The following is a 16,199-nucleotide window of genomic DNA, read 5'->3' on the forward strand; positions in this document are numbered from 1 at the left end:
GTGGTCAAGTAGGCGGAGGCTTGCTGCGAGGTCAGATTGTTCCCGTTGGGGGTAGAAGTTGTTGAATATATTTGGTTATCTTGTTGCAGAAGAACTGGGACAGTTTGTTGCAGAAGTCTAGTAGGGGAGCGATGCTGGTGAAGCTGGCTTCTGGGGAGGTGAAGCCTTTCATGTTGACGAAGACCTCTTTGCTGCTGTTGGTGCTGGCATCAATGCAGTCTGTGAGCATGGAGCGTTTCGTGGTTATAAATCTGCTAGTGGAAGTGTCTGAGGGTGGATTTGAAAGTGGTCCTTTCCATGTTGTCCTGAATCACCCTCCATCTGCGCTCCAGTTGGTTGCAGTGGTGTTTGGTGATCCTGAGCTCCTCCGTGTATCAGCTCGCTTGTGGCCTGGATCTTGTGTTTTTTTTTTTTTTGTAAATCTTTTTATTAAACCAATTCGACAGTCAATCCACATATGTTAAGTTACAGGCGAGAGCAAGGTACAAATGGCCACATAATACACATAGCAAGACATTTTAACAGCAATTTTCCCTAGCGGTTAGGGGGATGCATGAGCCTCATCTATTGTCTGTCTGCGCGGTGGGGGACATATCTCGCCTCTATAGTGGTTCCAGACACCCCATACCTTGACCCACTTTCCGGGGCAGCCCTGGCAACAAACACCGACTTCTCCCTCCACATGCACCAATCGAGATCCTCTCTCCACTTCCCAAGCCCGGGTGACTGCGCCGCGCCCCACAGCTGCGCGATGTTCCTCTTCGCTACCATAAATGCCAGCGTAGCCCACTGCTGAGTGTACGCGTTGAGGTCAGTCGGCTCCCAGACATTTAGCAGGCACCTTCGCGCCGCTGGGTGGATGTCTACGCCCAGCACGGTCCGCATAACCCGATGCACATCTCTCCAGTATGCTTCTATCCGCCGACAACCCCAAAGGATATGAAAGAAAGTCCCAGTTTCACCGCATCCCCTCCTACACAACTCGCTATCCGCCCGCCCCATGCGAACCAGCCCGGGACCCGTTACATACGTCCTGTGGAGAATATTAAGCTGTACCAGCCGAAGTCTGGCCTGAGTCGCCACCACCCTGGGGGAGGAGACCGCCTCCTGCCAGTCCTCATCATCGAGCTCTAGACCTTCACTGTTCCAGTTGCCCTTAAGGCGCACCAACAGATCCTCCATGTTATTTATCAATTTCTTATAGATGAGAGAGATAGTTTTCTCGGGAATATGGCCATCTAATACTCTGGCTTCCAGCGGCGAGGCCTCCGGCAGCGATTCCCCCCCAGGGACCCGTGCCCGCAATGCATGGCGGGCCTGTAGATAACGGAAGTACTCGGCGTCCGCCATATCGTACTGCTCCTTAAGGGTGGCAAACGGCAACACCCCGGCCTGACCCCACACATCCTTAATCTGAGTGATCCCGATAAGGTACCACTTATCGAAGCCCTTGGATTTCCAGAGGCTCCCTAACTGTTCGGAATTCCAGAGAGGCGTTGCCCGCGTCAGTCTGCCGTCCCACCCCAAATGCTTATTAACTGCGTGCCATACTTGGATGGCATGCGCCGCGGGGCCGGTGAGCGGGAATCTACCCTGCCTGGCATACAGCGCTCTAGTATATTCTCCCCCGGGAAGCAGCCACCTGTCCATGGCGTAGCCGGGATCCCTCGGGTCACAGTATATCCCATGATTATTCGCTGCCAGCTGGGCCGCCCAGTAGTATTTCCTAATATCGGGGAGGCTGATACCCCCATCATACCAATTCAGGGTCAGCTTAGAGAACGCGATCCGGGGTCTGCCATCCCATAGGAGCTTCCTCTGGAGGCCTTCGACCTCCTTAAAGTAGGAGCCAGGTACCGGGTCCATCGTGTTGTGAAGTGCATAAAGAAAACGCGGAAGGGCCATCATCTTAAAGAGGACCGCCCTCCCCAGCATAGAAAGAGGAAGAGATTTCCAACGCACCACGTCTGCTCTAAGGCGCTGCAGGGGCGGGTCTAAGTTACCGGCAAAGCGCCGCCTCGGGTCCAGGGAGACATAAATCCCGAGGTACCGGAAGCCGTCAGTAGCGACCGCTATTGGGCAGCCCGGGGGTATCCTCAGCGGCGCACCGGCCAGCACATAGATGACAGACTTGGACCAATTAACTGTATAACCGGAATACCTACCAAATATAGCTATGACGTCTAGTAAACAGACCAACGACCCAGTGGGGGCCGCAAGGTAGAGCAGTACATCATCCGCATATAGGGAAATCTTGTCATCCCACTCAGGAGTCCACCGCAGCCCCCGAATAGAGAGGTCCTGCCGAACCCAAGCCGCGAGCGGCTCGAGTGCCAGCGCAAATAGAAGCGGCGACAGGGGACAACCTTGACGCGTGCCTCTGCTCAGCTGAAAATCCCTGGACTTCCGGTTATTCACCACCACCCGGGCCATCGGATCCGAATACAGCAGGCGGATCCAACTACAGAATACTGGGCCGAACCCGAACTTACCCAGCACCGCAAACAAATACGGCCACTCAACCATGTTGAATGCCATAGTGGCATCTAAGGAGACCAGAGCCGCTGACTCCTTTATTGTTGACGCTCTGCTCAGCACCCCATGCAGGCGGCGCAAGTTGAGGGCCGTATTGCGATGGGGCATGAAGCCCGATTGGTCAGGGTGCACAAGAGTAGTAATGACCTTCCTCAATCTCGTGGCCAGCAACTTCACCAGTATTTTAGGTTCCGCATTAAGGAGTGATATAGGCCTGTAAGAGGCGCGCTGTGTCGCCGGCTTGCCCTCTTTACGTATAACGACTATGTTGGCGACCCTTTGGACATACGGTAACATTCCTACATCTCTACAGTCCTCAAACATCGCACGGACATGGGGAGCCAGCCTACCCGCCGCCAGCTTGTATAATTCTACCGGAATCCCATTCGGACCGGTGGCCTTCCCGGATCTCACCTCCCTGATCGCCTGCGCCACCTCCGCGTCCGACAACGGGGACTCCATATACTCCCCGTTTTCCACTGAGAGGGCGGGCAGCCTCACGTCCCTCAGCAGTTCACTGTTCTCCGCCTCCGAGTAGACCCCGGAGGCGCTATATATGGAGCTGTAGTAGTCAGCGAACGCATCGGCTATCGCCTGCGGCTCCGTGATAGGCCGGGAATCCTCCCCCTGCAACTCGGGCACCAACCGCAAGGCCCACTCCCTCCTATCCAACCACGTGATCAACTTCCCGGCCTTGTCCCCCAACTCGTACACTCTTCTCTGTATCCTACCGCACTGCGCCTGCGCCCTAGTTCTAGCAACATGATGCAGGTCCGCCTGCCTCAACCGTAACCGGTGAAGGCCCTCCGGGGTCACCCACTGGGCTAACTCGTCCTCCGACTTCAGCACCTCCTCCTCCGCCCGCACCAGCTCGGCCTGCCCATCTGTCTTCTTCCCCGCAATGGCAGAAACCATCTCGCCCCTGATAACTGTCTTGTACGCCTCCCACAGGGTCTGTGCGGAGCCCACTGAGCCCTTATTCTCTTGGAAGTAGGCATCCGTGGCCTTAACAGCAGTTTTACTGATAATTGGATCCGATAGGTACCACGGGTTTATCGAAGCAATTTTGCCGGCCGCGGCACTCCCCACCCCCATCTGAAGCCACACAGGGGAATGATCGGAAATACCGCGTCCCAGATGACGGACCTCTTGGATGGAGTGGACCTGCGCTGACGGAACCAAAATATAATCAATGCACAACAGACTACAATGCACACTCGACACGTGGGTATACTGCGTCCCAGTGGGGTTAAAGGTACGCCACCCATCCACCATCCCCGTTGTTTCAAGATAATTGGACAACCATTTCTGAGAGGGCAGCAGGTCCCGCTACGGGTGCCTGTCTACATTGCCGGCCACCACCGCGTTGAAGTCTCCCCCCATAACCAGGATGCCCAATGGGAAGGTCAGGAAGATGGAGCCCGAATCTTTAAAGGTATCCGTCTGCAAACCTGGGGGGACATACACGGAGATAAACGTCGCCGTTCTTCCTTCCCACTGGCCCGAAACCCCCACATAGCGGCCACGGACATCAGACCAGGAGGACTTTATCGTGAAAGGGAAGGAATTCTTAACCAGTATTCCCGCACCCCGGGACCCAGACGTGAACCCCGAGTGTGCCACCATTTTGTACCCCCCTCTGTGTAGGGCCAAGCATTTATTCCCAACCAGGTGAGTTTCCTGAAGGAGGACCACATCTAGGGCGTGCCTCTTGACAAATTGGCTAACCATACCTCGCTTCAGTTTGTCCCACAATCCATTCACGTTCCAACTAAGGACTCTGATCCCCAAGCCTCGCTCAGTCCCCATTCCGCCAGCGCGACCGATGCCTCCCTCGCTCCGCCCAACAATCAGACAATGTCGAATAATAAAGTGCAACAACAAATACAAACGCAACACACAACCCCCGCCTCCCCCACCGCCCCCCCTCCCTGCACCCCTGCTGACTGGGAACACCCATAACAAACTGGCAGAGTGCCTGTCGCCCTATCCCCTATAACAAAAAACCCACTAAATGTAGTACTGAGGAGGAAGCCCACTCACCTCCCCCGGGTCCCCAGTTTTGAACTGTATTTGTCCCTGTGTGTCCTTCAGCAGTTCATGCCGCGGTGCCACGGCCCACAACACCAGTCTCTCACAGGGGCCCCTGCCCCCCATACCTGACCATAGAAAAAGCGTCATCAGGGCCCCGGCCAACCTCAGGCCCGCTCCGGTGTCTCGCCCTCCTCAGTTCTGCGCCGTCCTCCCGCACCCCGGACGTATCGGCCCTCGATCCAGTCCGCAGCCGCCTCGGGGGACTCAAAGAACCACACCCTCCCCTCACTCTCCACCCGCAGTGTTGTAAATTAAGGCAGAATGTGATTAAGCATTTACTGAAAACATTAATGCTTTCCCTTGCGATCATGTTTTCTTCGTTATGTTGACTGAAGTTCGGACTCCATTTTGTATTGACATGCTGCCACGTGTTCGTCACGAGGAGAGTCCGACCTCTGTGTTAGTTGCTCTTGTAATCTGCCTAGTAACAGTTTATAAATAGCTCTCTTGTCTATCTGGCGCATGCCCAGACTTGACCACATCTGTTATAATTAGCTTTGCTTGACCATGTGTTTTCGCGGGCCCAAAGAGTATGTTAGCTCCGCCCATGTATTGATTCAGTATCGAGAACGACCATAAATGGTAATGTTCTTCGGCCTTACGTTGTATCCACCCACTATGAGCCCCTCTGTTGTGTATAAAAGGGGACTGTGTACGAATGTTCTTTGTGCTACTCCATGCAATACTGAAGAGTGTTGTGTGGATTGTAGGACCACCCTTAAGGGTTAATAAACGTTGTCTTTGTACTTTGCAGTTTCCGTGCCAACTTCCTTATAGATTCCGTTACAGGAGAGCGAACCCTTGTTCTTGCGGGCCTAGCTGGGGCCTGTATTCATCAATTGGCGCCCGTCACGTGGGGCTCATCGGCGACTCGGATGCTCGAAGGACTGGTCGCGACGAAGGTGAGGAGTTTGGCCGGGGACGTGATCACTGCCAGCGGCGTCTTAGCCCTGGCATCCCGAGGTTTTTCTTCCTTCCCTTCCGAGCTGACCGTCTGGGTGGCGCCGGTCATCGACTGAGACCTCTTCTGTCGGTCCTGCCGTGAGAGCCGTTTGGGCGATTGTGGAGCTTGGCAGTTGGAACCTGGACTCTTGATTGGTAAGAACCGTTGTACGGTACTTGCTCCGAGTTTTGAAGCCTGGGTTGGCTATTTGAGTTTTTGATTGATGATGACTAGTCATATTTTGAATTTGTCTTTGTGAAAATATATGCGTTGCAACACATATAGGCAGGTAATGTGGAGAAATTTCTCCAGGAGCTGTGTAAACTTTGAACGGCGCAACGATTAAGTGCCATTTTTCCTTATAATATTGCATATTTTGCACTATTTCTGAGCATGCCTGCTTTCCGCGCACTCCGTAAGTGGTGCTGCTGTTTTGGTAACCGGTTGAACCTCGAGGAATCTGCTCCAGCTCCCCCAGAGGGGACTCCTAATAGGGATATGTATGTGAAGCATGGTCTTTCTTCCATAATGTACAGCACGCTATGGAGGAAATACACGAGGAAGGATCCTGAGTTGCGATGGCCTTTGTATGGATCGTTTGATATACGTAAGATTGAGTATGTGGAACAGTGTATGTGTAAGCGACGTGCTCGTCAGGATATGTTTGAGTGTGTGCGATTATGGGTGAAGGAAGTGCGTGAGCGAGAGAAACGTGAGAAAGCGCTGTTTGATAAAGAGCAACGGAAGAATGATCATGTGCGAGCACAGGAAGCGAAGCGTCGGGAGGACAAAGAGCAAACGGACAGACAAGAGAAAGAGCGTAGGCTACAGGTTTCGGGTCAATATGTTGTTCGCCAGCCACTTTATCCTGTCCTTAATAATCCTGATGATGATTTTTATTTGCTAGATCGCTCTCCGCCCCCTTATGTTGGCGCATCTGCTCCACGGCCGCAAGATTCTGACCCGGTTTCGGGTAAGGTAGACACACGGTCCATGCTGTCGGCCGAGCAAATGGCTGAGCTTCGGACACTTTCCTTCCGTGCGCTTAAAGGCAAGGTATCTATGGAGGACTTATTTCAGACTTGGGGGCAGTGGCAGGAGAGAGATAAAGTGTATTTCCTGGGTCATTTCGCGGAGGAAGTGATTACTGCTTTCCGAAAATATTCTCATGTTCTTGAGCCTGACGAAGTGTCTTCGGACGCTAGAGCAATACGTAACGGTGCTTTTTCTCCCTCTAAGGCTCCTGAGGCGGCTCGGCGGCTGTTCGCCTTGCGGGACGAGGTGCTGGCCCTTCGAGAGAAAGCACGTCAACAAACGGAGGAGGAGAAGCAGTCGGATTCGTCTGCAGCAGGGGGCCACCCATCCGCCTCCCAGTCAGATAAGGATGACATAGTGCATGCTAAACCAATGCGAGAGGCGGCGCCTTTGTATGTTCCTCCTAAGGGAGCAGGGACTAGCTCGGATATTAACTCCGCCGATGCAAGGGGATATTTCGTATATAATTGGGTTTACACTCCATGGCATAGGGCCGATGTTATGGCACTAAAGAATGCGTTGCCTGACCCCCGCAAGAATCCAGCGGCCTTCTATGAAGAAGTCGAGGGGGCCTTGAATTCTTGCATTATGACCTTAGCGGATATAGACCTGTTCTTTGGCCTTATCCTACCGCCGGATACGTGGCGCTCTATCCGAAAGGTAGATGATGCGGTTGCCTTCAAGGCCCGGTGGTCTGACCTTGAGGATGAGGATAGGGAACGGAAGCCCGCACAGAAACCACCCCAGAATATTTTAGATCTCCCTGCGGCTATTGTGGCTAAGTTGAAGACGATTATCCCCCCTAAAAAGATTGACTGGAATATGTTAACTGCATGTAAGCAGAAAGTTGATGAGTCAGTTGCGGACTTCTTTACGCGCTTTGAGGAGACGTTTCATGATTTTAGTGGCCAGTCGCTTACTGACGACACGGGCCGCCACCTTTTCGCGGACAAATATGTGGCTAATCTGCTACCGGCAGTTGCGGCCCGGTTAAAAGCGAGTGAAAGTTCTTGGTCCTCCGCGACACCGACGGCCCTTCTGACTATCGCTCAGTATTATGAGCGTCAGGAGCACGAGGCGCAGGGCCAGGAGGAGAAGAAATCGAAAGATCTCAAAACCAAGGTGATGTTAGCACAAGTATATGGCCCGCCCCGACGGGGTACTAATAATAGAGGAAGGGGCGGATCTTATGGTCCCCCTTCGGGCCGATCTGATTTGAATAGGAACTAGTGTGCGTACTGCAAGCAGTTGGGCCATTGGGCCAGGGATTGCCCAGCGTTGCGTGCTTCGCGTCAGGGGCACACTCCGGGTGGCCCGAGAGGTAGAGGGGGCTTCTCGAACTTTAGAGGGAATTCTAACGATAATGTCCGTTTCGATACTGCCGGGCGGCACCGAGATGGCTCAAATGTTTAGGATCGCCAGCACCAGTATCATGTATCGGACATCGATCAATCGGGATATCATGATTCTCAGCATGCATAGGAATGCGTTGGATGGGGGTCCGAATCAGTTGAGGTGCCGGTCGATCAGACGGGTCCTTATGTATCGGCTGAGGTTTTAGGTTCTACTGATCAGTTCCTAGTGGATACAGGAGCGACACGTAGTGCATTGTCTAGGTACTTGGTTCCGGGGGCTCCCCCATCCGGCTCAATAGTTACATCGGTAGGGTTTGACGGTACACTCTCCCGAAGCCCTCTTTCACAGCCCCTTGCATTTAAAGTTGATTGTTTTTCTGCGCCCTATCCGTTCCTGCTTGCTCCATATACACCGGATAACATTATGGGCCTTGATATGTTAAAGTACTTTAGGGCTACAATCCGCTGCTCCCCTGAGGGTGTGAGGGTGATCTTGAATGACAACTACCCCCGGTCTGGGAGGATGTGTACGATATCAGAGGATGCATTGTTGGCTACCCTCCCCCGAGCTTTATGGGCGACTTCGGACACAGATGTGGGACAAATGGTGATTCCTCCGGTCCACATTAGTGTCCAGGAGGGGGCGGTGCTACCACGCCTCCCGCAGTATCGTATTTCCCAGGAGGGCGAGGAGGCTCTCATACAGATTGTGCAAGACTTGATAGCAGTAGGGGTGGTGGAAGAAGTTCCCTATAATATCTGTAACAGTCCGATTCTCCCAATTTTGAAAAAGGACACGGATGCAAAGGTCTATCGGTTCATAATTGATTTGAGGGAGGTAAACAAGATCGTGATACCTCAGTACCCGGTGGTTTCCGATATCACAACGTTGCTTACCTTGGTCCCGCCTACGGCGACCATGTTTTCAGTGATTGATTTGAAGAATGCCTTCTTTTCCATTCCCATTCACCCTGATAGCCGATTTCTTTTTGGGTTCACATTAAATAATAGATCTTATCGTTTTTGTAGAATTCCCCAAGGCTATACAGAAAGCCCTAGTATTTACAGTCAGGCTTTGAAACGACAGTTGGATTCCTTTGTTTTACTCGAGGGGGTCGCCCTCATTCAATATGTCGATGACATCCTGTTGGCGGCTGACACCCTGGAGTTGTGTGAGAAAAGCACGTTATCCTTACTTTCCTTTTTAGCATCCCACAATCACAAGGTCTCTAGGAAGAAATTGCAATTCTGTAGACCAAAGGTGACTTATTTAGGTCACCTTTTGTCTAAGGAGGGGCGTGCACTCACACCAGATCGTATCCAAGTAATTTTGGACACACCGAGACCATCCACGCAGAAGGATGTGCGTGCATTTTTGGGTCTTGTTTCTTTTTGTAGACAGTGGATATTGGGGTTTTCACACATAGCTAAGCCATTACTAGCTCTTTTGACAAAAGACACGCCCATTCCGATCCCCTGGTCAGATGAGTGTGATGCTGCGTTTCAGCAATTGAGACAGGCCCTTTGTTCAGCACCAGTGTTAGGGACCCCTGATTATGCAAAACCCTTTTCGTTGTATGTGCATGAGAAAGATGGATGTGCATTGTCAGTCTTAGTACAGATGCACGGCGACAAGCAGCGCCCTTGTGCATACTTTTCGGCTGTGCTTGATCCTGTCGCCCGAGCATTACCAGGGTGTTTTCGCTCGGTAGCGGCGACAGCTGTGTCAATACGCCAAAGTGAAGGAATTGTGTTGTCCCATAAATTGTTGGTGTTAGTTCCCCATGCTGTGGATGCCCTGCTTAATCAAACAAAGACGCAGCATTTGACCAGTGCCCGTTTAACGGGATATGAGCTGACGCTTTTGGCTCCTCATATTACGTTGAAAAGGTGCGTGACATTAAACCCGGCCACATTGTTGCCATACCCCGAGACCCAGTCTGAGGCGCAGAAAGCGCATGATTGTATTCTTGTGACTGAGGAACAAACAAAGGGTCGTATTGATCTCCAGGATACGCCCTTTTCAGAGGTAGATGGAGAGTTGTGGGTAGACGGATCATGCCTGAAGCTACCAGATGGTACGACTTCAGCAGCGTATGCAATTACCACATTACACACGATAGTGGAGACAGCACGCATACTACAGAAATCAGCTCAAGCAGCGGAACTGATAGCCTTAACACGAGCATGTGAGCTCAGTACAGGATTGTGTGTGAATGTTTACACAGATAGCCGCTATGCCTTCAGAGTAGCGCACGATTTCGGCCTACTCTGGAAGGAGAGAGGGTTCTTAACGTCACATGGGGTACAGATAATGCATGGGGAGTTAGTCCACAATCTCTTAACCGCATTGACATACCCGAAGAAAATTGCCATTGTTAAGTGTAGTGCCCATAGGAAAGTAGTTGATAAAGTTGGAGAAGGGAATGCGTTAGCAGACCGAGTAGCACGGGAGACTGCGATGCAGCCCGGCGCTACTGCCATGTATGTAGTAAAGTCACAGGTGGAAAGATGGCGTGATGCGAAGGAAGAAGTGCGAGAAATACAGAGGACCGCTTCTGACAAAGAGCGGGAACGATGGGCTAGCGAAGGGGAACTGGATGATGAGGGTTGCTGGAGAAATAAGCAGATGGATAGATGGAAATTACCCACGGCCTTTGTACAACCTATGGTTCAGATGGCACATGGGCTAGCACATGTTGGAGCTTCCGCAATTGTGAAATTGCTTACCCAAGTCTGGGAGCATCCAGAGATTGCTAGCACAGCAAAGAGGGTGGTGCAGACCTGTATGATCTGCCTGAAGTATAACCCAGGGAAAGGCACTCGAACTCCAGCAGGAGGATTTGCGACGCCCACTGCACCCTTTGAGGTTCTGCAGATGGATTATATCCAACTGGAGCGCTGTAATAATCTGAAGTATGTTCTAGTAGTGGTCTGCGCTTTCAGCAAATGGGTTGAGGCGTACCCTACGAAAGACAATACTGCAATGACTACAGCGAAGCTATTGCTGAAAGAGTTTTTCCCTCGATACGGCGTCTGTAGACTTCTGTGGAGTGATAATGGGCCTCACTTTGTAGCGGATGTTATAAAATATGTCTTGAAGGGCCTAGGCATCACCCAGAAGTTCCACGCCGTATTCCACCCCCAGTCTGCAGGACTAGTCGAGAAGTATAATGGTACACTGAAGCTTAAGATCGCCAAAATCCAAGCTTCAACATCTTTGACTTGGCCAGACGCCCTGCCACTGGCGTTATTGTCAATTAGGTCGGTGCCACACTCTCGAACTGGCCTTACGCCATATGAAGTTGTATTTGGACGCCCAATGAATATTTGGGGTCCACCAAGGCCTAAGGCTGTGTATGATGTACCTTGTGTAATGATGAGCGATTATCTGGCACAGTTAACGGATAATTTGGTTTCTATTCATCAACAGGTCCGAGAGGCGCTCCCTGATCGGTCTACCGGTGAAGGACATGGTCTCCGGCCTGGAGATCATGTTATGGTGAAGGTTTTCGACAGAACGAACAGTTTGGAGCCGAGATGGGTAGGACCTGAACAGGTTCTCCTTGCAACAAGGACGGCAGTGCGAGTCTCGAACAGGAAGAATTGGATCCATTCCTTGCACTGCCGAAAGGTACCGCCCGGATTGGTGGAGTCTGCCGTGCTGACCGATCAACGAGAAATCCTAGCAGCAGAGACAGGCCGTGCTGCGGAGCCAAACGACACTGAGGAGCTCTTTCCGGACCACGCGACTTCTGGAGGAAGGCGATATCATCTGCGACCAAGGAAGTGAGGTTTCCAGTACCGGGACATACTGTCAGAACGGCCCTTGGGTTAGTGAAACGGAGAGCCGATGAGGCAAGGGGGGGGGATCAGCCCTGCATTAGTGTAGCGACACCCGTCTTGGCCCGCTGGTGAAGAAATCAACCGCTGCCCAAGGGGAAGAGTTCTGACAGACTTTTTAGTTTCAGGAAGATATCAGGGTATTGTTTCTTTTGACATGGAGAAGAAGAAAATCCTTTGTGCGTTGGGGTTCATGCTAACAGTAGCTATTGTTGGGATAACCACATGGTTTGTGGAGGAGGCAACTCCTGCTCGAAAGACACTTGTGTTGACGACTCCAGTGCCTGCGGAGCACTACTTTTATACATTGCCATATCAAGAGTTGAAGCATCGACAATCCTATTTGAATAACACTTTCATTCAGATGCTGCATCACACCCACGTTGCTACGAATGCTACGAACTGTTGGATATGTGGGATGATGCCAGCCCATCAGAAGAAAGGAGGAACGCCATTCATACCACTTCCTTTCTCTCATAATGGCTCTTGTAGAGCATGGTACACTTTGCTGTTTGCCACTCGGAAACCGACAGTGGGACGATTACTTTTTAGACTTAACAGAGAATGCCATCAAGACAAGAATGGGTATCCACAAGCGAATGGGACAATTTGGGAATGGGAAGAGTACCGACCGGACAATGAATCCATCCCCTATATCTTCACGAACACAAGAGACACTGTGGGGAAGGACAAATTCGTAATCCAAGTAGCACAAGCTCAAGCGGATTTGTGTGTCCAGAGTGTGGGTTTTATCCCTGTTGGTGTCAGTGATTGCATAACCGTATTAAACATCGACGGGTTAAATAACAGTACCTTCCTAGCGTCCCATAATACCTATTTTGTATGTGGAAATAAAGGTTATTACCGTTTGCCGGCAGGGTGGTCCGGGGTATGCTATGTATCATTCCTATTACCTCCTGTATTCTTAGCACCTGCGTCATATCATAAGGATTTGAAACTGTTGAATAATGTGACTGTAAATAGATATAAACGTACTCTATCAATTGATGATGTGGATCAGACGGATACCAGCTTGCAACAGTATATTGATTTTAACTTAGGACTGTTCTTCTTTGTTGGAGCTGCTTTGAACAGTAGGAAGATCCGAAGATTGACAAGAGTGGTAGAAGCTGTGACAAATCAGACTGCTGCCGCTCTTGGGAATCTTACGGAAGAATTACAAATAACTAGGATTGTTGCATTGCAGAATCGTATGGTACTAGATGTAATGTTAGCTGATCGAGGTGGAGCTTGTAAAATTATTGGAAGTAGCTGCTGTGTGTTCATCCCTGATCATACGCCATCCGTTTATAACGCCATTAACAAGCTGCATAAAATAGCAGCTGAAATCCACACAGAAAACGGCACTTGGTCCTTTTCCGGATGGTTTTGGGCGTTGGTTACTGCCTGGGGATGGAAGGTCTTAACTGGTCTCTGCATTATTATAGCAGTTCTGTTCCTTTTCTGTATGTGTATTCAATGTGGACCATTGTGCTGTTCCGTATGCATTTCATTCTGCATTCCAGATAAGAAAGCTATTGCCGATGTTGCTCGCCAGAAGGGTCTAGCTAAAGAGGTTAAGGGAATGATGATAATTGATATATATGATGATTATTCTTGGAAGCCGGATGTCTTCAGTAAATGCTGAAAGGGTCGTCTGTTGTAAATTAAGGCAGAATGTGATTAAGCATTTACTGAAAACATTAATGCTTTCCCTTGCGATCATGTTTTCTTCGTTATGTTGACTGAAGTTCGGACTCCATTTTGTATTGACATGCTGCCACGTGTTCGTCACGAGGAGAGTCCGACCTCTGTGTTAGTTGCTCTTGTAATCTGCCTAGTAACAGTTTATAAATAGCTCTCTTGTCTATCTGGCGCATGCCCAGACTTGACCACATCTGTTATAATTAGCTTTGCTTGACCATGTGTTTTCGCGGGCCCAAAGAGTATGTTAGCTCCGCCCATGTATTGATTCAGTATCGAGAATGACCATAAATGGTAATGTTCTTCGGCCTTACGTTGTATCCACCCACTATGAGCCCCTCTGTTGTGTATAAAAGGGGACTGTGTACGAATGTTCTTTGTGCTACTCCATGCAATACTGAAGAGTGTTGTGTGGATTGTAGGACCACCCTTAAGGGTTAATAAACGTTGTCTTTGTACTTTGCAGTTTCCGTGCCAACTTCCTTATAGATTCCGTTACAGGAGAGCGAACCCTTGTTCTTGCGGGCCTAGCTGGGGCCTGTATTCATCAGCAGCCGCGCCGGAAACATCATGGCGTACTTAACCCCTTTGTCCCTAAGTTGTTGCTTGACTGCAAGGAATGACTTCCGTTGTCTCTGCACCATCTGAGTGAAGTCCGGGAAGAATGAGAGGGTGGCATTCTCAAAGAGAATAGGGGCCGACGCCCGTGCCGACTGCAGGATAGCATCCCTGTCTCTGAAGTTCAGAACTCTCGCAATCAGCGGACGAGGGGGAGCCCCCGGCCTGGGGCGCCCACCCGGGACTCTGTGAGCCCGCTCGATGGTAAAGAATTTCCCAAGGCCCTTAGGTTTGAGATGATTAAGGATCAAGTCTTCCACGAAGAGATCTGGAGCAGGCCCCTCTGATTTCTCGGGCACCGCCAAAATGCGGACATTATTGCGCCGGGAACCTCCCTTCATAGTCATCCAACTTGCGCTCAGCCAAGGCACAGAAGCCCTTGAGGTCCTGGACCTCTCGCTGCAGGACGGACACGTCCGCCTCCAGGCCGGCCGTTTTAGTGTTCAGGGTCTTGACCTTTTCATTGACTTTGGTGAGGTCCACACGTATCAAGTTCACTTCAATGGAGACCGTATCCACCTTGTGCTCCAGAGATTCTAGCTTGCCCTCCAGGGAGGACCTGACCCCTGCTATGGCGGTCATGACGTCCTGCAGAGTCAACTCCGGAGGGGGGGTCCCCGAGTCCCTCCCGGCCTTCAGCGCCTGTCTCTGGTCCACGGACGGGTCTTTAGGCTGCGTGTAGCGGTCCAGCTTGTTGGACTGAACCGGCTTGTTGCCTTTATTGATTTGGGGCTGGGACCTCTCAGACTCCACTCTGCTCCCCATTCCTCCAATCTACGGTCGCAGCACCCCGGTGTGTCCCACTGCCAGCGCGTCCCCGGGGCTCCAGTCCGCAGCTCCAGCCGGTCGCAGGCGCCTCCCGAACCTCGGCCCCAAACTACCGCTTCCCGGGGTGCCAGAGGCCCAACACAGCGCCGCGCCCGCCGACTACAAGGCTTCCAGGCAGGGGATCTCCACGGCCGGCCGCCGTCTACAGGACCTACCGCGCCTCCTTCCCCGGGCAATCAGTTGCTCCACGATCAATCTCGCCAGTGAAGGGGGGGGGGAGAGACTACAGCAAGTCCGCCAGCACCCCCGGGGCAATGGTTGGGTGTCACCACTGGGCGCCCCCACCTCCGGTGCCACGCTCACCTCCCGGCGGCCTCGGCAGCTCACGAGCTCACTCCGCACTGCGGTCGCAGAGGAGGCGCCAAGGCTAGAAGTCCGCTGGCATTCCAGGCGCCTAACCAGGGAAGGCCTCTCCTCTGGCCGGCACCCGCCCGACGGTGTCGCCGCCTCTCCCTCACTTCTGGTCCGCTCCCCTCCGCACTCGAGATCCCGGCTCCGTATGCTGCACAGGCCCAGAGACGCGGCGTTCAGATCTCGGCCGGCACGGGGACCAGCGGGACCGTGGTTGCAGGGTTAAGCGCCGCTGTTCCTGCGGCGTGGTCTCACGGACAGTGAGGTCAGGATAGGGTGCAGGATGATGGGTCCCCGGGCCGATGGTCACGGAGCTCGGTGTCTAGGCGGCCATCTTGGTCCGACGCTAGGCTCCTCCCCGGATCTTGTGGTTTTGTTGAATGTCAAGGGTGTCAAGGTGTCAGCGCAGGCAGTAATCCAGGTGTTGAAGTTGGAGATGGAGTTGGAGAGGTTGCTGCTGTGAGCGGGCTGATGTTCCAGTATTGTGGTAGCCCAGGCATCTTCTGATACTTTGTGATACCTTCAACCTTCTCATGCCTTGTTCTAATCTCAGAGGCTGGTTTGGCAGTGTTGGTTCTGCGGTGATGCAGAATGGGAATGGTGAATTTGATACAGGCTTGGTGGGTCCAGGTGATTGGTGTCAGCTCGTTTACTCATTTGTTCCTAAAAGTGATAAATATAAGGTCCAGCAGGTGTCCGGCACAGGTAGGTCTTTCCACCCATTGGGTGAGGCTGAGGTTTCCTATCTCTTGGAGTCGGATGGTGGTGTTGGGGCCAGAGTAGTCTTTCAGGTGGAACTTTAGGCATCTGAGGAGGATGAAGCTGCTTGAATCGAGGATGAAGGGTGCGGTGAACTCTGTGATGATGCTGAAGAAATCAGGGTGCAGTCCTGG

The sequence above is a fragment of the Triturus cristatus genome, chromosome 2_2, assembly GCF_964204655.1.
Source record: "Triturus cristatus chromosome 2_2, aTriCri1.1, whole genome shotgun sequence".
Taxonomy (NCBI): domain Eukaryota; kingdom Metazoa; phylum Chordata; class Amphibia; order Caudata; family Salamandridae; genus Triturus; species Triturus cristatus.